General features: G+C 37.4%; 1 long non-coding RNA gene across 1 annotated transcript in view; it reads left to right on the forward strand.

The window, feature by feature from the left end:
* The window catches only part of LOC107082348, a 31,424-nt gene extending 9,552 nt beyond the window's left edge, over nucleotides 1–21,872 (forward strand). Inside the window, exons 2-3 of the long non-coding RNA XR_001481135.1 lie at nucleotides 15,565–15,677; nucleotides 21,760–21,872. This is a non-coding gene — a long non-coding RNA (uncharacterized LOC107082348). The remainder of the gene's footprint in view (nucleotides 1–15,564; nucleotides 15,678–21,759) is intronic.
* The last annotated feature ends 2,443 nt before the right edge of the window (nucleotides 21,873–24,315 follow it).

Genomic DNA, 24,315 nt, shown 5'->3' on the forward strand with positions numbered 1-24,315 from the left:
TTGACCTGTTTAAAAAGGTTGTGGACAAAATGCAGTTAGAGAAGTGCTGTGTTTACCTTCTAGTGTGTCAGTTTAAGCTTGTTTGGATGTCCCCCCCCCAGTTTATTTGACAGTTGTTGGATATTTGTTATATAGTTATATAATTTATACTTTTGTAAAATGTGAGTTCAGCTTCCTGAATACAAATATTTTTATAAATCAAATTGCTTGGTTGTTGTTTTTTGACTAGGCATCACCAATTCATGTAATATGTCACATCATTATAAAACAAACAATAAAGTTATATTAGTTATATATACAATAAAGTATATATATATATATATATATATATATATATATATATATATATATATATATATATATATATAATTTAACAAAATAAAATAAAAATAAAATAAAATAATTTCATTTAAAGATAACAGCCTGATCCTAAACATGGAGAAGATGAAGGAGATCATCGTGGACTTCAGGAAGAACCAGCCTAACCACCCTCCACTGGTCATCACCAGCTCAGCTGTAGAGTTGGTCAACTGCACCAAATTCCTGGGGGTGCACATCACAGACACCCTCACCTGGAATGTAAACACCACCTCACTGGTCAAAAAAGCACAAAAGCGTATGTACTTCTTGCAGAGGATGAGGAGAGCCCACCTGCCCCCACCCATCCTCACCACCTTCTACAGAAGCACCATAGAGAGCGTTCTGACCAGCTGTCTCACTGTGTGGCGTGGAGGCTGCAGCGCCTCAGACTGGAAGAAGGTGAGAAGAGTGGTGAGAACAGCAGAAAGGATCGTCGGGGCTCCTCTTCCCTCCATTAAAGACATTTCATCCAAGCGCTGCGTGTCCCGAGCCCGTAACTTTATAAAAGACCCCTCACACCCCCACCATGGACTGTTCTCCCTGCTGCCCTCTGGGAAGAGACTTCGAAGCATCCGATGCAGGTCCAGCAGATTCCATAACAGATTCTTCATCACTGCCATTAGACTGATGAATTTTTTGTAAAATGGGTTATTGTACTGTATTTTATTATATATTATATTATATTAAAATAAATATACAGTCATATGTTTATATTACTTTTTTTATGATTTTTTTTTACTGTTTTCAAGGCTTTACTTAAAAAAAAATTGTCTGGAGAGCTGTTCTTAACGAAATTTCTTTTTGTTTACATTCGTGTATACAAAATGACAAAATATATCTGTCTAAGTCTAAGTCATTAGATGCCAGTGGAGTAAAAATTCTAGAAAGGATTTAAGACTCTAAGGGGAAGTCTTTTCAAGGGGAAGTCTGCCAGAAATGAATATTTATCACACCCCATCCTTGTTGTCAGACAGCAAACTTCTTATGGAAAAATTGTATTCAGTGGAAAAAACACAGTTTTATATGTTAAACCAATCAACACAAAAGTAGTCAATATGTTCCCTTGAAACACTTGTTTAGGAAATCTCTAACATACATGGATAGTGCTACAGAGTTTGCACTGCTCACGGTATAAACACAGTATGGCTAACTCTGTAGGAGCCTTAAGAGTTTAGTGTTTGAGAAAAATCTACTCCTCTCTCTGCTACTTTTCATTGAAGATGTTTTGACGTGGTATTTTTTGAATGTCCTCTGAGTTTGATTCAATGTTGCTCTGGTTATTTGTTCTTTCATCTGACTCCACTTGAACATCATTTAAGAAAGCAAGCACATACACAGTTGATGCTCAGCCTTACTTAAAACCCTCTCGCATTAATCATGAGTTCATCAGATCACTTGTCTTTGTGTTTGCCTTTTTCAGTATCTCTTAACCACAGATGAGTCGCCTCCAACATAACATCTTCATCATCAGTGTCGAGCACAGAAATTCTGCTCGTTTCTTTATTCAATGTCAACAGCTGGCAGTTTCTCCAAGTGAGATGAAGTGTCACTTTCAATAATTAAAGCTGTTTGTATTTCAAATAGAATATTACATTTACCAAAAAACAGCTTTACGTCAATGATGGAAAAGAATAACTGCAGCAGCCCTCCATCCCTCACCTCTGAAACGGATTACCTTTTATGATTAAAAGAAAATAATAAGTGAATACCCCTGAATAGCCTCAGTTTATATTGACATTTCTCACCACCAAGGATTTTAGCTGCAAACAACACAGACGCTGTTATTGTTGCGTTCTTCAGATCAAAGGAGGCTTTAATAAGGCTATTATAAATACATCTGAAAATTCACTCTGATATTCAGCAAACAAATCAATACAGGATGTGCACCGTTCACTGGTCTTTTATGGTGGGCACTATAGGCCGTCGCTGAGATACCATGGCATAATGAACAAAAACTGTGCAGGGTTTCTGCACCCCCACTGTGTTCAAAGTCAGTCATATCCATATTTGAAAACTAAAATAAAGGTAATTTCGCTTTCTATTTGTGCTGCAGCTTATAATCATCTGCTGTGTTCAAGCCACAAGCCATAATTAGGTTAGTTGGTATAAACAGCACATATGGTCATCTCTCCAGACAGGCAAGAGGCTACAATAGTTTTTGGCTTGAAGAGTCACTATGAGACTTTCGCACTGACTGACAGATATCATCAAACCTGAAGACCACTTCACAATGAATTGTCCATCGATGTTCCAAACTCTTATTATTTATTGAACATTGGTATAGTCTAACCCTGTGGTGACCTTGTTGGCAGCATGGTTGAGCCTCGGCACATCCCAGTACATCACTCTACTTTATTTTTTTTGAAATATTGATGAGATAGAGGGCCCCTTGGTAAAGAACAGGAATCGGCAGCCTCCAATCCAAGAGCTTCTAGTGGCTTATTGGACCTTCCTAAGTGGCTTTTAATAACTTTTGCAAAAAAAAAAAGCCACAAAAAACAGCATGTCAGTTTAACATAACTGCAGGTTTTACCTTTTCTGAAATTGAATGATTAAAAAATGCATTTTATTTCTTTAACAGAATAACCAATTTTAAGATCTAGTTTTTTGTCATGAGGTTGTTATGAGTTTTTGTTTTTCAGAATTTCCAACCAAAATCCCACTAAGAAAAAACTTCTTATTGTGACATTTATTTATATTTTTTTTTTTCGTGTAAAATGTATTTTTTGCTGGACTAAGGATAAAAATGTATTGTTGGACTGAGGAGTTTGCAGTCCTGGTAAAGTTAAATGCTCTTGTTGATCCAAGGCCAGAGTAAGATGTCTCAGGAACGACCATAGATGGGGGCAGAAAATTAACTAAGCAAGGTTAGAAGAAAAGGACAGAAAAGGATTTAATGTAATAAAGGATTTAACAGCAATGAAGAATACTAAAACACATGCTCCGTGCCATGTCTATTAATTATACACAATTTTTTAAAATAATTCAGGGTTCTAAAAAAAAAAATAAAAAAATACCTTTTACCTTTTCCCAGTGGGTAATATTTACCATGATCCAAGGCTTCTGCTTTCTGCTTAAAACGATTGTTATGTCATGATAAATTTATAGCAACAGGCAGCTGTGTATGAAAAAATGTTAATTTGATCATGTCTTGAAAAACATAAAAAAGTTAATTATTTCATGAACCTAAAAGCTGAGTTTTGGCTGTTGAGACAGAAGTTGGTTGTTAGGTTTATTCAATGATGATTATAAAATAAATGTGTGCTTATAAAACATTTTTGCAAGGGGATGCTCCACTCCTGTCTCATGATTCAGTCAGGAAACCATCCTGCCTTGTCATTCTGATGGAGCATTCTGTCTTCATGAACTGATCAATTGTTCTGTCAGAACAATACTCTGTTTGTAACCATGTGTCATGTTCTGTTAATAAAATGCTCTGTGGAGGAGGTCCAGTGGGAGACAGTGTGTTTGAGTCTGGGGTTCAACTGTCTCTCCTTTCTGCAGAAATTGTATCCATAATTGTGTATTTCAGTTCTTCTTTTGCAAAAACCTACATTTTATGAAACCGACATTGGTATTAAGCTACATTACAATATTTTGAAGGTTATAAAGAAATCATCTATTAGCAATCAGTCAGTCTCAAAAATGTGAAATAAGTTTGAAGATCTGAGCAATGAGCAATCTGTACCACAAGAAAAACAACGGAGTTTTATGTAATCCTTATGGATTATTAAAAATATCTCAAATATTCAGCTTTTAAATGATAAGATTAAATGAACAATAACAACATTCATCATTCAAACTAAGCTGATAATAGTTAAAAGAGATTCGTATAAAATCCTATGCTAATTCTTTTCTGCTTCAATAGGTTAAACCTTATGGAGTCTGACCTTCAGCGATGATAGAATATGGGAGAAGACTAAGATTCTTCCACTGCAGAACCAAAGATAACTGAAAAACCTGCGTCACATTGTCTAAAATCTTGGTGGTGTTTCCCTCACAAAACCAACATGTATCAATACTCCTGTAGTTCCTTTGTCGTGTTTTCTATTTTAAAAGTTAGGAGACAAACTTATTGTTGATATAGGAAAAAACAATAATACCAATATATATACATTTGGGCCAATACCAATAGCTCTTATAGCAGATAACTAATGCTAACTGGTATTACAAACATTCTCCTACCTGTCCTGACAGCTTCTCTGCTACAGTAAAAGCCCCAATAAGGATGTCCATCATAACTATCACTGTCACAAACAAACACTACATGGCCAATCCCCTCCCCTCCCCTGCAGAAACGCAAAACGACAACAAGATCGATAAAAACATTGGTTGTTAATATCAGCCCATCTCATAATGCCAACTCTGTGTCATATTAACACTGATACTGACATCAATTGATACAGCTGTTATTGCAGATATATTGTTCATATTTAGAAATATTTATATAAAAGTCAAATATTAACAGCAGAAATCAACTTGAGTGTTTGGCTGAGAAACACAAACAGCATCCTAACATGTTGAGAAGAAATGTTGGAAGAACTGATGCAGGTTTGAGTTTTATTCCACAGAGTAAATTTAACTGGATACAATGTTAATCATTTTAAATATTTAACAGTGCTGGAAACCACACTCACTTCACTACACAACTACAAACAACACTGAAGGAAGCAATCTGCTTCACCCTCACCTACAGTGCATGACTACACTCCTCACTTCACTGCGAGGGCACGTCAGTGTATAATAAACCTTGTTTGAAGTACATTAACCTGGCGCACAACAATGGTAATGTGCACCCTGAGGGGGATAGAGGTGTTATTGACTTCCTGGTCCTGGAATGTATTTTTTTTCTCTTCTCTGTTAACTGAATTTGTTTTAAGTTTACAGGGATGAGCATTAAGTGGGTTTATAAAGACGTATCATCTTCTTTTAATGTGTGAGACACTGCAATTGCAATTAGAGGTAGACTGAAATCCTATAATGACCATTTTCTCTTTCCATCAAGACAAACGAGGAAGGGCAAAGTATGTGTTATGTTATTTCAGGAAAAATGATCAGGAGTGATGGGAGTGATGGGAGTGTTGGGCTGGGTTTGGAACATTAGATCATTGAAAAGTAAGTTAAAGTTAATCATTAGATAGAGTCATCGTTGGTCGGAGTAATGTGCTGCATTCTAAGAACTTAGGCTGTATTCTCACAGTATGTCTGAATGCTTAATTCCATTTTTTTTCTTCTACTAATTTAGTACGACCACTATAAGAATTAAGAATTAAGCCTGAAATGTTTAGGACGTCACAGTAACCTTCAGGTGCAGTAGAACGTAGACATCACACAGCAGCTCACATTGTTCAGAAGTAAAGATAATTGTAAACCCAACAACCAGTGGGCTGGTCTATATGTAAATTTCGGGGCGTGACAAAAGTACAGGCCAGAACGAAATATGGCAACATCACTGAATGGACCTCAATTTGGGGCTTCGTTTGGATTCGCCCGTTTTATAGTGGAAGTTTAGAATTGAGAGATTTACAGAGAAAGGAGGAGTTAATGGGGTTTGAACTTCTCTGTACGTCCATTTCACCCACTGAACTATCGTTATTCATCTATGACAATGTAAACTTGGTTTACATTGTCATAAATGAATAGGTTTAGCATTCTATGACCCCTTTAAGCCAAAGTTAACATAATTCAAAACTTGGGTGATGATTAGTTGGGAAAAGATCTTTAAAATACCATAACGCTAATACAGCATTACATGCCATAAAAAAAATATGAGCAGGAAAGGGAAATAACACAGAACTGCCCCTTTAGCATTTTTTGTGAGTGTCTTTACCAATCCATGTGAATACATTTACCACAAATGTCTCCCACACCAAAACATCTTATTTCTTAAGAAAACAATATCTGAGGTAAAAAAAAAAATAAATAAAATCCCCTACAGCACTGACAATATAAGTAAAAGGCACTGGTTCCATATAATAAAAGAAATTCTACTAAATCATTGTGGTTTGGATGAGCAGAAAGTGTTTCTATTAGCGCTCATATGAGCAGAAAGGTTTCTATTAGTGCTCATATGGAAGCAGTTTCAACTGCTCAGAGACCAAAATTGTCACTTTCTATTTAGCTTTCTATTTTGACATGTACACCTACAGTAATTTACAAAAACAGAGTTAATTTATGTTCATGTTTCTTTGTTAAAACAAAAATGAGAGAAAACTAAATAAAGACCTTCCAGAAAGATTAAACACTTCCTTGGAAATTATTTCAAATTAAATAAAAATGGTTTATTTAAAGGCCTCAAAAACTAAGATTACCTTCTTTTCTACCTTCTTTCTACCTAGCTTTTAATGTTCTTAGAAACAGGCTGCAGAGGAACCAAAATGTGACTTAAAACTATATTTTGAACTATATTTTAATCCCTATAACTACACTTAATTGTATAAAGAGCAAGGAGTGTAATCAACAGTATAGTCAATCTTTCCAAATGAAAAATTATACAGCTAAATTTTCCAAAAATTGAAAATCATTAACATAGAGTTTTTCATGAATCATATTATTTCCTCTCCAGAAATTTCCATAAAGTGACTTTTCCAAACCCAGGTTGCACTGGAAGCAATTTTCTCTTTTGACAAGTTCTCCTTCAGGAAATTCTGAAAGGCATTCATTTCTGCGTTTCATGTTGACAAACTATGCTGAAAATCAAATGTTATTTAAATGAAAAAACAATGAGATTAGAGAGTATGGGTGTAAAACTTTGAAGCTGAACCCAGCTGTGCTCCTCTAGAACTGAACTTCCATTCATTATTTCAGAGCAAACACATGGCCGACCGGCTTCTGTGCAGGTTACATCCACAGACCTGTTTATCAAAATAAGCATCCAGTCGGTGTATTGATTTTCCTGCCAAATATAATCTGTTTCACCATCATAAATCTGCGTCTGACATCTGAACAAAGCCTTGTTTTAGCCAAACACGGCCAAGTAGGGCTGTTTCTGCATCAATGGCTCGATAGTCTCCATGACGACGCTTGCTACAATTAGACAATCGTAATCCAAACAGGCAGAGTTAATTATTTGAGCATAAAAAGCAGAGCGTGGAGACAGAGAGGTAACTGTGGAGTCCGCGGTGGTGAGTGTGGGTGTGGACCGCCACTCTTTAATAAGCCGTCAATCCAAACTTAAAGAAAATAAAAGTGAAAAACCTTTGCTTTGATTATGTCTTTAAAAACCCAATTACCAAATAAAATGTGAGCTCATATAAATCACCAAAACACACACTCCTGCCAGTCAGATAAATGTGTACACAATACTTTGGTGTTTTATAGTAAAGATAAAAATGGAAAACGCTGTTACAGAACCTGTTGGTCCTGCATGGAATGCTGCCATATAGGGCAAAGAATAGGCCAAGAAACAGAAATATATATACGTAATTTCATCATCTCCTAAAAATTAGGGAGGATCTGCTTTGCTTGATGTTTGTATACAAAGTGAAAATAAGTTTTATTTTCAAACGAAGGGAGGATCATGGATATATGTTGCTCTAGAGGGATTATATTTTCTGTTGTGCTAGAGTCTACCTCAACAGTCTAGCTGCTAGACATTTCAGACCTTTCAGGAAAGTAAGGTACCTCTTCTATTTAATAGTCACTTTTAGTTAGTCTTTCATGCTATGGTTCATTCAACCATACAGACCTAGATTACTGTATTTTCCGCACTATAATGTGCATTTAAAAGTCTTTAACTTTTCTAAAAAAAAAACAAAAACAACTGTGTGCCTTATAATCTGTTGTGCTTCCTGACCTCGAAGGGATTTTGAGTGCAATACGGCACTCTGTCAAAATGTTTTAATCCGACTTTCGTAAACTACAGCACCTGCAACATTTGGAGGGAGTGTTGGCCTAGTGGTTAGAGCAGTGCGCTTGTGCTCTGAGAAGGTTGCAAGTACCCGGTTTGATCCCCACAGCCTGCAGTCTGGGTTCCTGAGCAAAACCCTTAACCTCACACAATGGAACCCCACCGCTCCCCAAGGGGATGGGAGAGGGCAGAGAGTGAGTTTCCCATTGTGGGGCAATAAGGGATTTACATTATGGCTACTGTAGACAGTAGCGTGACAGAGTAATACATGCTGTGCTATACCATAATATTACAGTGTGTATAACGAGCCCAAAATGGAAGCTGTGAAGAGACATGCTTATGATGCGGACTTCAAACTCAAGGCTATCAATCACACAGTATAACATTGGAATAGAGGAGCTGTGATGAAATTCAACATTAATGAATCAATGGTATGGAAATGGAGGAAGCAACAAGATAACCTGCACCTTATAGTCCTGTGCGCCTTAAACACTTTGAAAACAGGCCATTCATTGACAGTGCACCTTATAATCCAGTGTGCCAACCTATATAGAAATTATGGTAAGTCTTTGGTAATTAGGGTAAGACAATGCATTTGACTTTCTATCAACAGCCAAACTCCTCACTGAGTTTATTGTACCAAAACGAGGATCCATGTCTGATGTTTGAGAGGAACCCAGAGCTGGGTCGGTGCTCATATAACCCTGTTTTTTGTTCAGGCTTTAAACCTTGGTTTGAATGGCGACAAAGCCATTCTCAAGCACATATCAAGGTATCATTTGTGAGCCTGAATGAAATCAATTTCTGATGATGTTCATTGTGGAGAAACCTGCTCCACAGCAGTAGGTTGAGCCAAACATACTTAAAATGTGCAGGGTCATCTTTGGGCATGCCATTTCACTTTTCTGTCACCAGTTCACCACAGTTCTTCCAGCAGTCCACACTTTCTTTCACGTTTTCTCATCATCGTTGCCCATCGCCGGGCTTGCCACTGGTTTAGACACTGCTGTCGGACAACATGAGGTAATTTATAAATGTTTTAAATCAGGCTGGGTCCGGATTAGCCAGCAGATGGGTCCGGGTCTGGACTACAGTCCGCTAATCCATGACCTTTTCTTTAAGGCAACAGAGCTAAAAGCTGCTCCAAATAAGACATTACAAAAAATAATTAAAATATATGTATCTTATTCTGAAATATAATCTTAAATGTTAGCACATCTGGAGAAGCTTGTTTAAGGGGTTTGTTTTCTTTTTTTAATGCAGGATTTTTAATAGTAAAGCATATTGTCATTACTGTTTGACTTTTAGGTGTGCTGACTCTGTGTGTTAACTGTACAAAAGCTCCTGTTGTTCCACAGGACACAGCGCCACATGCTGCGTTTCCTCCCCAACTTACTTGAAATGTTGACTCAGACAGCCGCCCGTATTCCCTGGAAGCCCCAAGCTGCCAGCATTTGCTCCTGCTCATAGCCATGTTAACAGTAAAAACTAATATGCCATGTATTGTTAAAATTTTTATTAATAACAGTTTATGTCACTTAGACTGGCCCTCTGTTGAAAACGAAAACATTTGGGCCTTGTATGAATCTATCACTCAAGTTGTCAAAAAAATTTGTTCTCATGCAATATAAATTAGGCCTGGAGTCCTCAGGCAGCGGAGTGGGATCTTTTTCTGTAAGGGCGACGAGGCTGGCTGTTTAGAGACTCCCAGTAAAACAGGTCATGCTGTTCACATCAAGAAGCCTCAATCACAAACAAATGTTTTATTTAAGGAGCCAAAGCGTTGTTTACTTCACTCTGCTTAGTCTTGTTCCCGTCTCTTCCTCTCCCGCCCCAATGCACTCTGTGTGTTCAGCACATTTGAATGCTGGAAGCACACTGAGAGGAAATAAAACCACTCCTGACAGGAAGCTCTAGCCTGTCATGTAAAGGAACAAATAGGTAGGCATGTAGCTAAGTGAACAAATTGCACTGACACAGTTTAATAAATGAAGTATTCAGGGAGTACAAATGTGTTAACTGTGGCAGAACTTGCAGCTGCTGTAAACAACCTCAGCCCATGTTTGCTGTTTGAACGAGGAGAGCACTATTGGTTTTTACTGCTTTTTCTTTAACAGAAGGACCCTATTTCCTGCTTAATGTCAGCTATATTTTTAGAAATTATATTGGTTCATGTCTGGTAAAGAATCTGGAATGCCTCAGTCCAGCTCATCTCCTATTAATTTGAGAACAAAGGTCAGTTCTATTGACAAATTTTCTTAGGAATTGGAGAATATCAACATTAATCTAACTTAAGGTCCTGTACTTCATCAGGAAAAATATCTTCTACCATTGCTTCATTTAGTCGCTGTGAGTTGCTCCTCACATACCTACTTGCACGCTGGTTTTTATTGTCCAGTCCATATTTTGAAGTTTGTGAAACTGCGCAGATACACCACAGATAATCAGTCCTGTTTATTAACTGATGCTCTTGATTCATTTACACCAGGCATGTCCAAAGTTGGGCCTCAATGGCCACAGTCCTACAGGTTTTTCTGCTGCAGTACAGCTGATTTCCACTGGTAGCTGATTAACAGGTTTTTGTTAAACTACAGCCATCAGACTCAGCTGTGCTGTGGCCAAGAAACATTGAAAATCTGTAAGACACCAACCCTCGAGGACTGGAGATAACTGGTTTACACGGACCAAACACTGGGGCTGCTGGTTGTAATACTCATCCATATCCATATTTGTTTCTGCTTCGTGTGTGTAATAGACTATAGTGGTCAGAAACAATGTTTTATTTATTATTTTATCCATCAAGGTGTAATGAACTTTAGTAGCAGCTGTGATGCTCGAAAGGGAACAGATCCTGCAAAGTATTGCGGGCTGCAGTCAGCATTACACCATTTATAACAGCTTTTGTTTACTTTGCTGATTTGGATGCTGTGCATAGTGCGCAAAGTGCTTAAAAAATTGACCATATACCAGAGAAAGGTGGACATACCGAGCCAAGCTAGGCCTTGTTCTGAAGGTTCATAATCTCGAAAAAAAAAAAAAAAAAAAGAAATCAGTAGGGCTGGATGATTAATGAGTTTTATTAAGTAATAGCTTTTTTTTTTTTTTTTTACTTGAAGATTTAATTTTTGGAAAAATCTGGATTTTTTTTTTTTTAACCAATTTTAACCTTGGGCTTCCGCAGCTCAGGGTGGCTAGGTCACTGTTGTCATGATCTTGGTTCTGTTGTTCTTTACTTTGCTCCTTGTTTTCTAGTTTTATTGGTTTAATTCCAGTTTGGTTGTAATTTCTAGATTTATGTTAGTCATGTTTTCCTGTTCTCTGTTGCCCTCTTGTGTGTGTGTTCCTTTCCCCTTGGCTACCTCGTTGTCTCCTTTCACACCTGCTCCTTGTCAGCTCGTTAGCCCTCCCTTTGTCTCTGTCAGCTATATATGTTCTCCCTCTGCTCTCACTCTTTGTTGGTTCCTTGTCTTTGTTGTCCTCCCATGCTGTGGTCCACCTACCTCATCTCTCCCTGACTCCTCATGTGTCGTTTCCCGAGATGTCTCCATAGTTCTGGTTTGCTTTATATTTTTCATGTTGGATTTTGGATTTTTGAATTCCCGCCTCTGTTACCTGTGTTTATTTCATCAAAGCTGCAAGAAATCTCCTCAGCCTTTGCCTCTGCATTTGGGTCCTCAAACCACAAGGGAACCCTGACAACTGTGTGATACCACTAGCAAACATTTAATGTGAAACATTTACATTGTTGTGAAACATGACTATTATACAAGAAAGATTTTTAAGCCATATCGCCCAGCCTTAAGAATCGGAGCATGATAACAGGACAAAGGATTTACACGACCTGCTGCTTTTTTAAAAAGTTGAAACATCACTGGAGTTAGTTTTATACCAACAAAAAATATCCTTTAGAAGCAATAAATTTAATGTTATTATTTCAAAAAAATGTTTGTTAATAACTAAAGGTATATTTTTAGATAAGACATTGCACACCATATCTCTGTCATGATCTGTGGTCTCTTCTTTACATAGTATACAAACATGTTTGCATACACATAGACTTGTGTTGCTATGCTGATTCGATTCGGTGTAATTGTGGTGTTGATCCATTACGTGGCTCTCTGTCAGTTCAGATATCCGAGTTCCTTTGCTTAGCTTCTACATTTTTTTTAACTAAAGCAACGTTCCAGTGAGAACGAAACTCAAACGAGCAGTAAGGGAAAGCAAAGATACAATTTTTAACTCAGATTTAAAAGCAAAGCAAAGTCACCACTGTCTACATGTGCCTGAGAATCCCCTGCTCCATCTCAATTCATCAAACTGGAGCCCCTATTTACTTTTATTTACCTTCGTGGGGTAAATGTAAAAACACTATCACTGGTAAGAAAGGAAAAAAGGCCGATCAGTCTTATGGATGTCAATACACGATAAAACAGGCGTGGATGATGCTTTACAAACTTTGACCACAGCCTTTTGGAAAATAACTACAAAAGTCACACAAATGTGGTGAATGGCTGAAACTCTCCATTATAAACCCAAAACGTATGAAGTTGCATGAGTCACAGAATTCCTTTTGTCTATATGTCCTGTGGCACAAAGGATGGTGGGATCAGAACGTCCAGTGGTCCCAATGTGAACCACTAATAGGAAGCATGGTGCTTCCTTTTCCTACCTGTTTACCTAGACAATCAACAGAGACATATATGTTGATGCCTACTATAACTATAACGTCAAAAACACAATTCACTCCAAGATAAATCCTGTTTGCACTTTCCTGATTTAGAGTGGATTCTCCCTGTCCTGTAATGGTCCTCATTACAGTATTACCACATCTGACTAATGACTAATAAATAAAACCTTTAACTACAGACAACTCACTTATGGGCTTAAATGGGACTCTGCATACCATAAAAAAATGTGCTATAAGGGGATAATATTGATAAACATTGTCACATTTATCACAACATACTTATACTTAATAAAGTAAAACTTCTTCATATGCACCTGGAATGTTAGTTTTCGTAATTGGAATGCCAAATTGACCTGGCACACAGACTTAATGGCATAATCAGTGATGCTGTATCTTGGCTACTTTAAAATATGTAAGGTATGGCAAAGAGTTTTCAAACAATATTTGTTAAAAATAAGTTTAAAATGTTTTATATTTTAAGTAAATACTGTTGTATGAGCAAATGAACTTATTGTTTACAAGGAAGGCACTAGATGGTCTTGGTCTTTATCAGCTCCTACCCATCAAACCACTTCATATAAATCAAAAGTTGTGTTCACCTTAAAGCACAAAGCTGATAAAACTCTGACATTTAGTGTAAAAATTACAAATGTTGAGAAGACAGTTTACTTTTAAATACATTTATCTGTAATCTCTACATAATATGCTCCTTGATATTCCTTTGTCACATACCACATCTTCCATCTCCACCAAATGGTACTCTCCTCAGAATCACATTAAAAGCGAGGGTTTCATTAGTGTGGATGTTTTTGTTTTTCCCCCCTGGAAGGTTGCTGTTTTGCATATGATGAGATGATTGTGTGTGAGGGAATGAGTGGTGCCTAATGTGCTGGACACTGATCAGTGCCTCCTCCTTCCCTCAGGCCATCTCATTTACCCCCCATCCACCCCCTCACCCCATTTTGAGGAAATATCAGTGGAGATCCTCTCATGTTTCCAGCAGCCACCCTTATATGCATGGCCAAGTAAGCCAAAAAGCATTTTTAGCAGGTTAAAGCCTGTAAATCAAAGCAGTTGCCTTTGTGACTATTTCATGACACATTGAATTACAGCAGCCAAACTAGAGAAACTTGAGTGATTACAGGTACCGGTAAAAGAAGGGATTAAAGACCATAAACCAAATGCAGCATACCATTACAAAGACAAAAGCTTCCAGTCCCTTCAAACTGTTTTAAAAACTGAATGACCTGGTCAAACACAGCTACACATTCCTCATTTGGGCCTTAGAGGTGTTTGTATCCCCTCAGCTCTCAAATACACCACCTTCACTTCAACCCCCATTCCCACTCTTACTGGGAAAATATGCACTTATAGCTGGAGGCCAGCAAGATGAAGGGAAGCAGGGAGAAGAGGTTAAAGCCCAGGCAGGGGTGCCATTCTGCTGGCCAGAGTCCGACTCTTCACTTGTCCTCCTCCGGCACTCTTAACAGCACCACACAGAGAGACAAAAGGTGAAGGGTAGGCAGGTCACCACAGCACTCTGGTACCTACATTTCCTCCTCCACATCCCTCCTCATCTGCCACTCTTTCACTTCGACCCCCCCCCCACCCCCCCATCCAATACTACCAAGCCCACCTGCATTCATTCTTCGACAGGCGATATGAAGGTTAAAGCAATCCTCTTATCCCACCTCGAACAACAACAAAAGGAATGTAGAGTGATAGTGCAGCTTTTGAATAGTTGAAACAGTGTTGTGCATAAGCCCCCATGTCTGCCTTGATCATAAAGGAGGACGACATGAAGGAAAGTAACACTTCAAATGATGCAACAAGACAGTGGCAACAATTTGCAGGGAGTTTTTGCAAACTGTGATCACATGTGTGAAACAAAGACCCCCTTGACATTTGAAATGGATGGTTTGTTTGAGCTTAGATCAGTGCTGAGGGCCTGCAGAAAGAAAAACAAAGATGAAAAAAGGATATGGCACAGAAAACATTCCTCTTCTTTTTATTCAGCCGTTCTGCCTCATACTTACCTGCTGAGCAAACGTGACAGCATAGTTTTTTCTGATCACTCTGCTGATTCTGACAGTAATTGCTCTGGAGGCTGGAAAGAGAGCTTCTCCCGGGACAGAGAATGTCATTAACATGATTATTATATGAGTTCTTCTCGCTTTTTTTTTTAACTCTGTATTTTCCGTTATTTCAAAGGAGTTGTATTTACATGATGGATCTTCAGTATTGACTGAATAATTTCTATACAGTGCAAATATGCAAATATAGGCTCCAAACGTTAGAAAACACACATCCCACGTGCAATTATGTAAATGGTCTTTGGTTATTCATTCAGTTATACACCCTTGTATTCGTTCATGCATTCATTTGCCATATTAGGGGCTCTCTCTGCAGGCCCTGTGGGCTGAGGATATGGGTTGAGAGACACCCCCCAAACCCTCATCACACACACCCTCACTTTAGACTTGTTCTGCAAATTGACCCTCTCGCAGTACACAACAGCATATAGGAAGAGGCTGCTTTGAAGAGACCTCTGTGCTTCTGTACAACAGTGCACAATAAGCCATACTGCCCATGTGCATTGACATGCGCTCACCTTTGACCTCTTGCTCAAGCATTTTGCAAATGTACACTCCTTGTTTTCTTTCTACAGATGGAACAATCTGTCAGCAGGAACTGTCAGCTTTGCTCTCTGCAGAGCTGGCCTTAATGGAACAGTGACAAGAGGAGAACAATTGTTAAAACAACACCAAGGGAAGTCCTAAGGTATGAAAATAAGTTGAATAGCAATTCTAAACGTTTTGTTCAACATACAAATGCTTTTAAGCTAAGAAAACAGACCACCATGCCACAGAGAGCATGGTGGAGGCAGTATTATGCCATTGGAAGCACAGACGGCCATTTCTTTACAAAATGGTTTTAGGGCACCAGGTCCCGTTGTAGGGACCAAATCTGCTAGGGTGCTCAGATCTGCTCTGGCCCTGTGCTTGCCAGTGAAGCTACGTTATATGATTGGCTGAACGTTGCCACATGATGTAATACATTGTGCTTGCCCAGACAACAACAAAAACATCATGCAGTGTCCGTGTGCCGAGTAGGGAGCATCTGTAATGTTAGCGTGTCTGGTGATCAATGAAGTTTTACCTGATAAATATGGGGACAAAGTAAGTGCAAGAGAATGATATAACGGGAGAGAGCTGGGTAGCGCGAGACTTTTTTTTTGTCACCTTGTTAAATTGCAGAGTTCAGTCTTTTTTAGAAGCCAAGACTGACAATGACTGTTTTTACTTCTGGCTACTTTAGATCACCAATGAAATGTAAAATAATAGAAAATAGAGATAATAATATATACTGAGACTCCAAAAGAGATCCAATTCTTAAGAAATGGGTGCAATACAGATTGTCCGAGTGGCGCTGCCATATGATGATGTCATAACAAGGGGCAGGGCCCCGAGCAGATCTGATACCTACACCAGATATGCTCTAAAAAATAAAAAAATCAGGCTATAATATCCTCCCCTGCTCTCTGTTTACTGGCTAATCTGGATGATGTCACCTTAGACAGAGATTCACTCTATGTCATCTTCACTGCCTTATGCATCGCAGAGAAAACTATCCTCATGAACTATATAAATTAAACTAGTCCTAGTCTTATGTATTCTGAAACCTGGCTGAATGCAGGGGTGGGTTAGGTATGGCTCCTGTCCCCTGCTGCCACTTCTATTTGTAATTTGATGTATATCACTCAAGTTATCGAAATATTTTTCTGAAGGTTGAAAAGTTACTTAGTGTTGGTTTAAGAGTTGCTTGTTTGAATACAAAATAACAAAAAAAACAAAAACAATGAAATGTACTTTATTTATTGTGCTTTTTATTTATATTTTTCCGATCTGCTCAGTATCGGAGAAAAACTGCTGTCTGTTGCAACCGCTTGACATCGGGCCTCATGCAAAAAAGCATTCGTACGAACTAATTCTTTTTTAAATCGTTTGTTTGAGTGCTTTTGGAGAAAATGCTGCATTCACCATTTTTTTCCTGATCTCTAATCTTCTCTCAGGTATGAACAAGACTTGCCGTAGGAATCTTGCTCAATCACTCAGCTGTTAGCCAAACCTAGTTTTACCATTAAATAACTATATTAGATTTCCATCTTATTTTGCTACTTCATCAGACATTATGCAACTTCACAATTAGAAATGACATTTTTGATTGCTGATGACAAAACTATTGGTCACTACATCTGCAGCTGACAGTAGTGAGGCCCACTATGTGGCATATGCTAAATATCTCTGTGAAAAAGCAACCAGGCCAATGTTCTCACCTTTACTGATCCATGGATGGGACCAGCAGAGTGACTGCACTTCCAGGCTTCATCTAAACAATACTTTCTTTTGCTCTGCCACATTAAAAAAAGCAACAAACATGCTTAAGTTTGTGTATTCAGTGGGATACAATTGGGAAAAGTCTAATGGGATGTAAATGCTTTTATAAAACAATCTTAGATCTGGCTAAAATTATGGTTGTTGCTTCAGTCCAAGTTAATGTGCTGTTTTTAATGCCTGTTTTCGTGTGCAAGTGAAAAACAAGCCCATAGTGGTGCTTCCTGAGTGCACACGGGTGGGTCACTGCAAGGATTGATCTCCACAAGGACTGACATGAAAAATGTACACATAATGTTAAAAACACCTGGTACTGATCTGAATTCTGACCCACAACTAACCTGCAATCACTAATATGGAGCTTGTTTCCATATGTGGGTGGATGAGGGGGTATTAAAGCAGGCATACAACAAAAGAATGAGAGAAGTAGACAAAGTTTTGAACTATAGTGTGTCATAACCAGCAAGTTGCTCAGATATTTTCCCACCTGAAAAGCTTTTCTCTATAGTATCCTGCATACCCTGCTGGTAGCATTACAGGTGTCTGGTGTGTATGTGAGTTGTATTACACAAACACTTGCATTTATTGTACCTCCAAACTCAAAAAAAAAAAAAAACAAAACAACAAAAACCACAAACCAACACTTCAGATCTTATACTACGCACTCTGAAGTAGTAGTATATGAAACATTGCTGGGGGTGGGGTTTTAGATGCGTCCCGTTGCGATACGTAGGGTGACTTAAAGATATGTTTAGTGGAAGAACAAAGAACAGGAAGGAAATGCAGACGGCACACAGAGCAGAGACAAACACTTTGAGACAAGACAGCAAAAACACAAGCTCACCAACATTTGGGATTAACTGAGAAGGTTGATGAGTTCAGCTGCATCTGCTTGTTGGTCACAAGATTCATTATAGCTGCGAAATGAACATTTTCCTTCCACTTTAAAAGGCTTTTACATGGTTTGTCTAAATGTAAATCAGGTTTTATGTATATCTTTAATCCATAGCATGGGAGTTTGGGGATTTAGTGTCTTTAAAAGATTAACCAAAGAGTTCATATTTGCTGAGAAGCTGCCAGATTTATATGAATGCTTTTTTTCTTTTGTTTTTTCAGATTGAAGAAACTGAATGTTGCTTTTGGATGGAATGACAAAACTCTGTATGAAAAAACCCATGTGTATTTAGTCAGTAATAAAGCATGACTGCTTTAGTGGAGTTAAAAACATATCACATTTTTATTGTAATATGAGAATGTTTAGATTCACAGTAACAATGGACTGCTTTGATGCTGTACTTTCTGGGTTTGTAGTGAGTCAAAATAACCCACATTTCAATATTAAGAAATATAAAATTCTCTAAAAGCGGAACTATATCTTTCCTAGTTGGCACACATCTTTGCATAGCAGTGCTACCTCCTCCCCTTGCAGATGGCATGAGAATGAGAATAAAGAAGTTTCATACTCTTGTAACATGGCATGTTTCCTACAGAAGAGCACTTGTGGATCTCTTTATTCAAAAATGCAATAGCCAAACTTTTGAGTGACGGTATCACCAAGACAGCAGACCAAGCTGAATACTGTCACTGATATGTCATGCGAAAACTTATGGTAAATACATAGAGTAATTACAACAAATTCAAAAAAAGTATTTGTTCACACTAATGCATAGCCTCCTGATAGGGCTTTTTAACCCAAAGAATGTGGGGTCAAAAAACAGTGTTTTTATTGCTACTGGTAAAGCTTGTGCACAGCTGTTCCTTACAGGAAACACCTATGAACAGCTAAAATAACACCCCCCTTTGAGGTGTTTAATTCAAAGCACAGTCTCACTTGTCTTATCAGCATGTTGATACCCAGTTTTATCTGATACTGTGTCAGCTAGGTGACTGGAAAACCCAATACTATATATTCACTAGTTTCACAATACATTAAAGTGAATGAAGAGACACTAAGTTCAAATACCTACAAATATTTTTTTAGGATCTATTTCTTAATGTGTCTGTCACATTGGGTCAGAATAACTCACCCTTGTGAGCCATGTGTTAAACACTTAAACATTGTTTTGTTTAACTATGTAATCTATTAGTAAACCAAGAAAAACAATGAAATGGTTACAATGGTGCAATGGTCATGGCAATAACAACAACAAAAAAAAAATTTAAAATGCAATGAAAATAACTAAATGTAAGTCAGAAATTGCATTTCAACCATGCTTCATCACAATGATTTTGAAAAATAAACTTGTGTAACAGGCCCGGACAAAATTGATGGTACCCCTTTTAAAAAACTGAAAATAATGTGACCAAAGTGACATGTTCAATCAAGGTGCGTCCACTAATTAACAACACAGGGGTCTACAATCTTGTAATCAGTCAGTGGGCCTTTATACAGGGATACATGTAGTCACTGCGGTGTTTGGTGACATGGTGTTCTCTCGGCAGTTCAGAAAGAAAATTATTGAGAATTAGCTTGAAGTTCCTGTGAATACAGTTGAATAGATTAATCAGGAATATAAGATGCATGCTACTATAGCCAACCTCCCTGAATGTGGCAGCAGGAGGAAGATAACAAGAGATGGAATTTATGAATGGCAGCATAGAACCCATAAAATCTTCTAGATAAATTAATGATGAACCTAAAGCTTAAGTAACATCAGTGTCAGATCGCACCATCTGTCTTTGTTTGAGCCAAATTACACTTAATGGGAGAAACCAAAGTAGAACCTCATTGTTGAAAATAAATCATAAAAAAGGCAGACTGGAATTTACCAAACTACATGTTGGGAAAACACAAAGCTTCTGGAAGAATGTCCAATGGACAGGTGAGACAAAGGCACATCAGTTATATGTTCACAGAGGGAAAAGTTAAGCATATTGAGATACTGAGAAACCTAAATCATAGATTTTTGAGAAAAATGTGCTGCCTATTGTATGAAGTTTGGTCTCAGGTCATGGATCTGCAACAGTATAATGATCCTCACAAAGCTAAACACACCCAAAAATGGCTATGAGGAAAACTTTGGATGATTGTGGAAAGGCCTTCTATGAGCTCTGACCTAAAGCTTATTGAGCATCTTTGGAAGGAGCTGAAAGAAGTCTGGAAAAGGAACCTTTCAAACTCAAGACAACTGGAGCAGTTCTTGGCTGCTGAGAGGAGCAGAAGTCTCACTGACAGTGACAGGAATAAATTGATTGCATTGATGCATAACAATAACATTCCTGGATGTTAGGTGTTGAAACGTCCTCAGAAAAAGCAACAAAAGCCTAGTTATACACACACACACACACACACACACACACACACACACACACACACACACACACACACACACACACACATATATCCTTGGGAGACCGAAGAAAAGTGATTTCTCATGTATTTGGACCTAAAAAAAAAACACATTACAATTTTAATTTTTTTAAATCTATTTTTTATTTTAATTTCATTGCATGTCCACTTTGGAGGACAACAGGACGATTTGCATGGGAAAATAGAACAGGCTTAAGAAAATAAAGAAATCAAAAAATATTATGTCTTGAAAGTGATATTTACCTAAGAACTTTGACATTTGATAAAAACAGATACAATTCTGTAACATTCTGCTTTTGTTTGTTGCTTACAACAGCAAAAATACATGTATTTAGTTTAACAATAAACTATAAGACGTAGAACTAAGCAGTTCTGCATTTCATCTTCCTCTGGATATTTTAGCTGTGATAATATATATATATATATATATATATATACATATATTTTATTTATTTATTTATTTGCAACAGTAAGTATAATACTTGCTTTTTCATTTTTTCATTAGATCATTCTGAATATGTTTTCCTTTTTGAATTGTTTATTCTTTTATTTAGATTTTTGTATTTTGCTCAGATATTAATACAGTCATCATGACTACTGAAGAATTTTGAAGATCCAAAACTTATCATTTTACTATTCTCAAAATTGCATCCTGTTTGATGTTCTTTTAAAGCCAGTTCGTCTTGGCTGACTGTTTGGTTGCCTCAGTTGTAGAAAATTTGACATCTTATGTTGTATTTCATCAAGTTGGTTGACTTGCTGCTGAAATATTTATCGTTGTAAATTGTACAACTACATACAATTTACAACAGCCTTCTCTGTCATCAGTCTCCCCTGCACGTTCAAATGCATTTCCATTGTTTCTTAAAAAGAAATAGGATCATGGGACATCTTAAGACAAGAGTCTTCAATTTGTTTTTCCCCGCTTCCTAACAAATGGCAACGTTTTAATTCGTGCTTCCATCCCTCAAGACTGAAAATACAATTTCATGATCACCTCGCTGCCGGAGCCTTGTTTAATAATTTCCAATTATGCAGTCAGGCACCTAGTCCACAGCGTGAACTCCATCGTGCTGCCTGAACAGCAGCTGGCCCGCTGCTCTGTGTGTGCTCAGTCACCTTGATATCATCAATGAGCATGTTCCCCCATCTTTTGCAGGTTACAACGCCAGGACCAGTGCTGCTCAGCATTAATAATACAGGAAGGTATTGTCCAAGAGGGAGTTTACTCTGTGTCTCCGGCTCAAGCCTTTTTTCTTTCATTTGTTACGCAGTTTACCCAAACACAGAACATGGAGCGTTTAAGGCCCTGCATGTGGTGCTCAGGGAGGACCTGCACTTATTGTGTGAGAAACATGACCCCTTTGAAAATACACATTTATTAAAGACTATGAAATGTAAAGTCACTAATTATTTATTTAAAACGAAATTCACTTGAATTCAACATCACAATAGAAACTTATTGATCTATTTTAGTGTGTTGCAGTTGTTAAACTTACAAAAGTTCTGTTGAAAAAAATGAAATAAAATCTATCCAAAATGTTATGGATTTTATATAACAAAATTTAGTCTAACATTTCATCAGTGTGAAGTTTTTGTTTTGTTTTTGGTTAATTGCTTTTTTTATGCTGTACAACTGTAAAAATGATATTCAATAAATTGGAATATTCTTGAAAATTAGCTCAGTTCTCGAAGTAAAACATATAGTATAGATTAAATACATCGAGTCTGACAATTTTAAAGATTTATTTTTGGAAAAAATGTATGGTTTTCCACATACCCATGAAACCCCAACATATAAGATTAGATTATTAAACCAGAGCAAGCCAAATATTTTAATAGAAAAATGTGAAATTAATGAAAATGTTGTTTATTCCTTTAATTCCTACAAACAAGCCTATTAATATATTAAAATGTATTAATGCTGTAAGTGTTATTTATAATTTTTAAATTACTGGTTTAGATCATTCAAATTCCTAAAAATTTAGATGGCTTATTTTGTCAAATAACTATTTTTTAGCTGATTAATATCAGGTTTGCTCTAGTTTCTCCCTCATTAGTGAATAAAGCCTATATACAGAGTTACCTAAATAGTCATAAACTTTTAGGCTTTATTCTTACATGGGGACATCCGGCATTAAGATGCTAAAAACTCAGCTGGCTATTAAATTTAGCGAGTTCATCTGTGATTCAAAGCTGGTTAGCTGTCCTACTATAAAATCCTTCCCAACCTACAATATTTTATAACCCACAAGTCTTGTTAAATGTTATACTCTCTCTAAATCAATATACTAAATTATAATACAACTCCTTTAAACATATTACTGTAGCCTAACTGTTTTCATCTTTATAGCGCAACAGCACCACAGGGGCTGATGTATCTAAACCAATATCTTTAGCTAGATTTTAATCAAAATGTTTATTTCAGTTGTTAACGCTGTTGAAATTTAAACACCACTAAACATGCCATTCACAAAATAAGCTTAACAGATAATATTTCAATCAATCAAGTATTTTTTTAGTGTAGCAGTTAAGATAAAGCCTCTAAAGAGTGTTAAAACATAAAATGATCAAATGTTCATTTAGGAAATATTCATCCAACTCATTTGTTAGATGTAGGTACAGCTGTTATTCATGACTCCTAAAAAGCATGAAAACAAAACCACCCAAAACAAATCTTCTATGCTCAAATAAATATTAACCTAAAGTTTACAAAGGAATGGATCCGAAAAGTGTGACAGGCGACGAGCATGTTTAAAATGAGCTCATCTCTCTGGAATCATTAGTTTGGGGCTGTGAGCAGAACATTTTCCACCACAGCAGCAGTTTCAAATCACAATGCAATAATATTTTCCGGTCTAATTTAAAATGATGTCGCGGGGTGGAGGTGGGAGGGTTGCGAGGGTTTTTATGTGGCAAAGGAGCACTGAATGTTAGTGGATTGTCCCACATTGCTCATGCTTTCATGGTTTACTTAATTATCTGCCCGTGCCGACGTGATGCTCTGTTAATGGTGGGCAATATGGCCCTTACCTCGCACAAGGAATAAAATGTATTGCTCCATCTCCCTCCATCTTTAAACGAATACTTCCTCCCACACATGAACAGGGCTTCCTTTCTTCCCCTCCTCAGTTCTTATAGATCATGTAATATGTAATAGAATAATCTAAAAAGGAGATGGCATTATTTTACACCAAAATAGTTTTAATTTAGCAGGTTTTTCTTTCCACGCAACCTGCTTTATTCATCTTTGCATGAAAAACAAGAGTAGGATCATCATTGATTCCTGCTGGGTTTATGATTTTGAATCATGAAGACTGAAACTTCTCAGAGAAATTGTTATTGCCTCTGTGGGAAGCAATGTGGTGAACTGTGGATCTGAAGATAAAAAAAAGGAAAAAACTATCAAGTTAATCATGAGCTCAGTCAGACAGAGAGTTGTGAAATTTGCACCTTGAAGAGGAGGAGGATGACGGGGGCAGAAAGGCTCAGAGTGTTTGTGTTGTTGGGAGGTCAGGGTCGTTATCAGCTACGAGACAGCAGCAGAGGAAGTGAGCCGATTAACAATAAGATGCTCTGCATCTGGAACAAAACCAAAATAACCCTTTGGTACTAAGGCTTTTATTCACAGACATCGCTCAGGCATTGACCACAAACCTTTGTCACCTTGCCTGTTAGTATAAAACCGAAGAGAAATACTGGTAATACACTCCCA

This window comes from Cyprinodon variegatus, unplaced genomic scaffold, assembly GCF_000732505.1.
Source record: "Cyprinodon variegatus isolate N-32 unplaced genomic scaffold, C_variegatus-1.0 Scaffold51, whole genome shotgun sequence".
Classification (NCBI taxonomy): domain Eukaryota; kingdom Metazoa; phylum Chordata; class Actinopteri; order Cyprinodontiformes; family Cyprinodontidae; genus Cyprinodon; species Cyprinodon variegatus.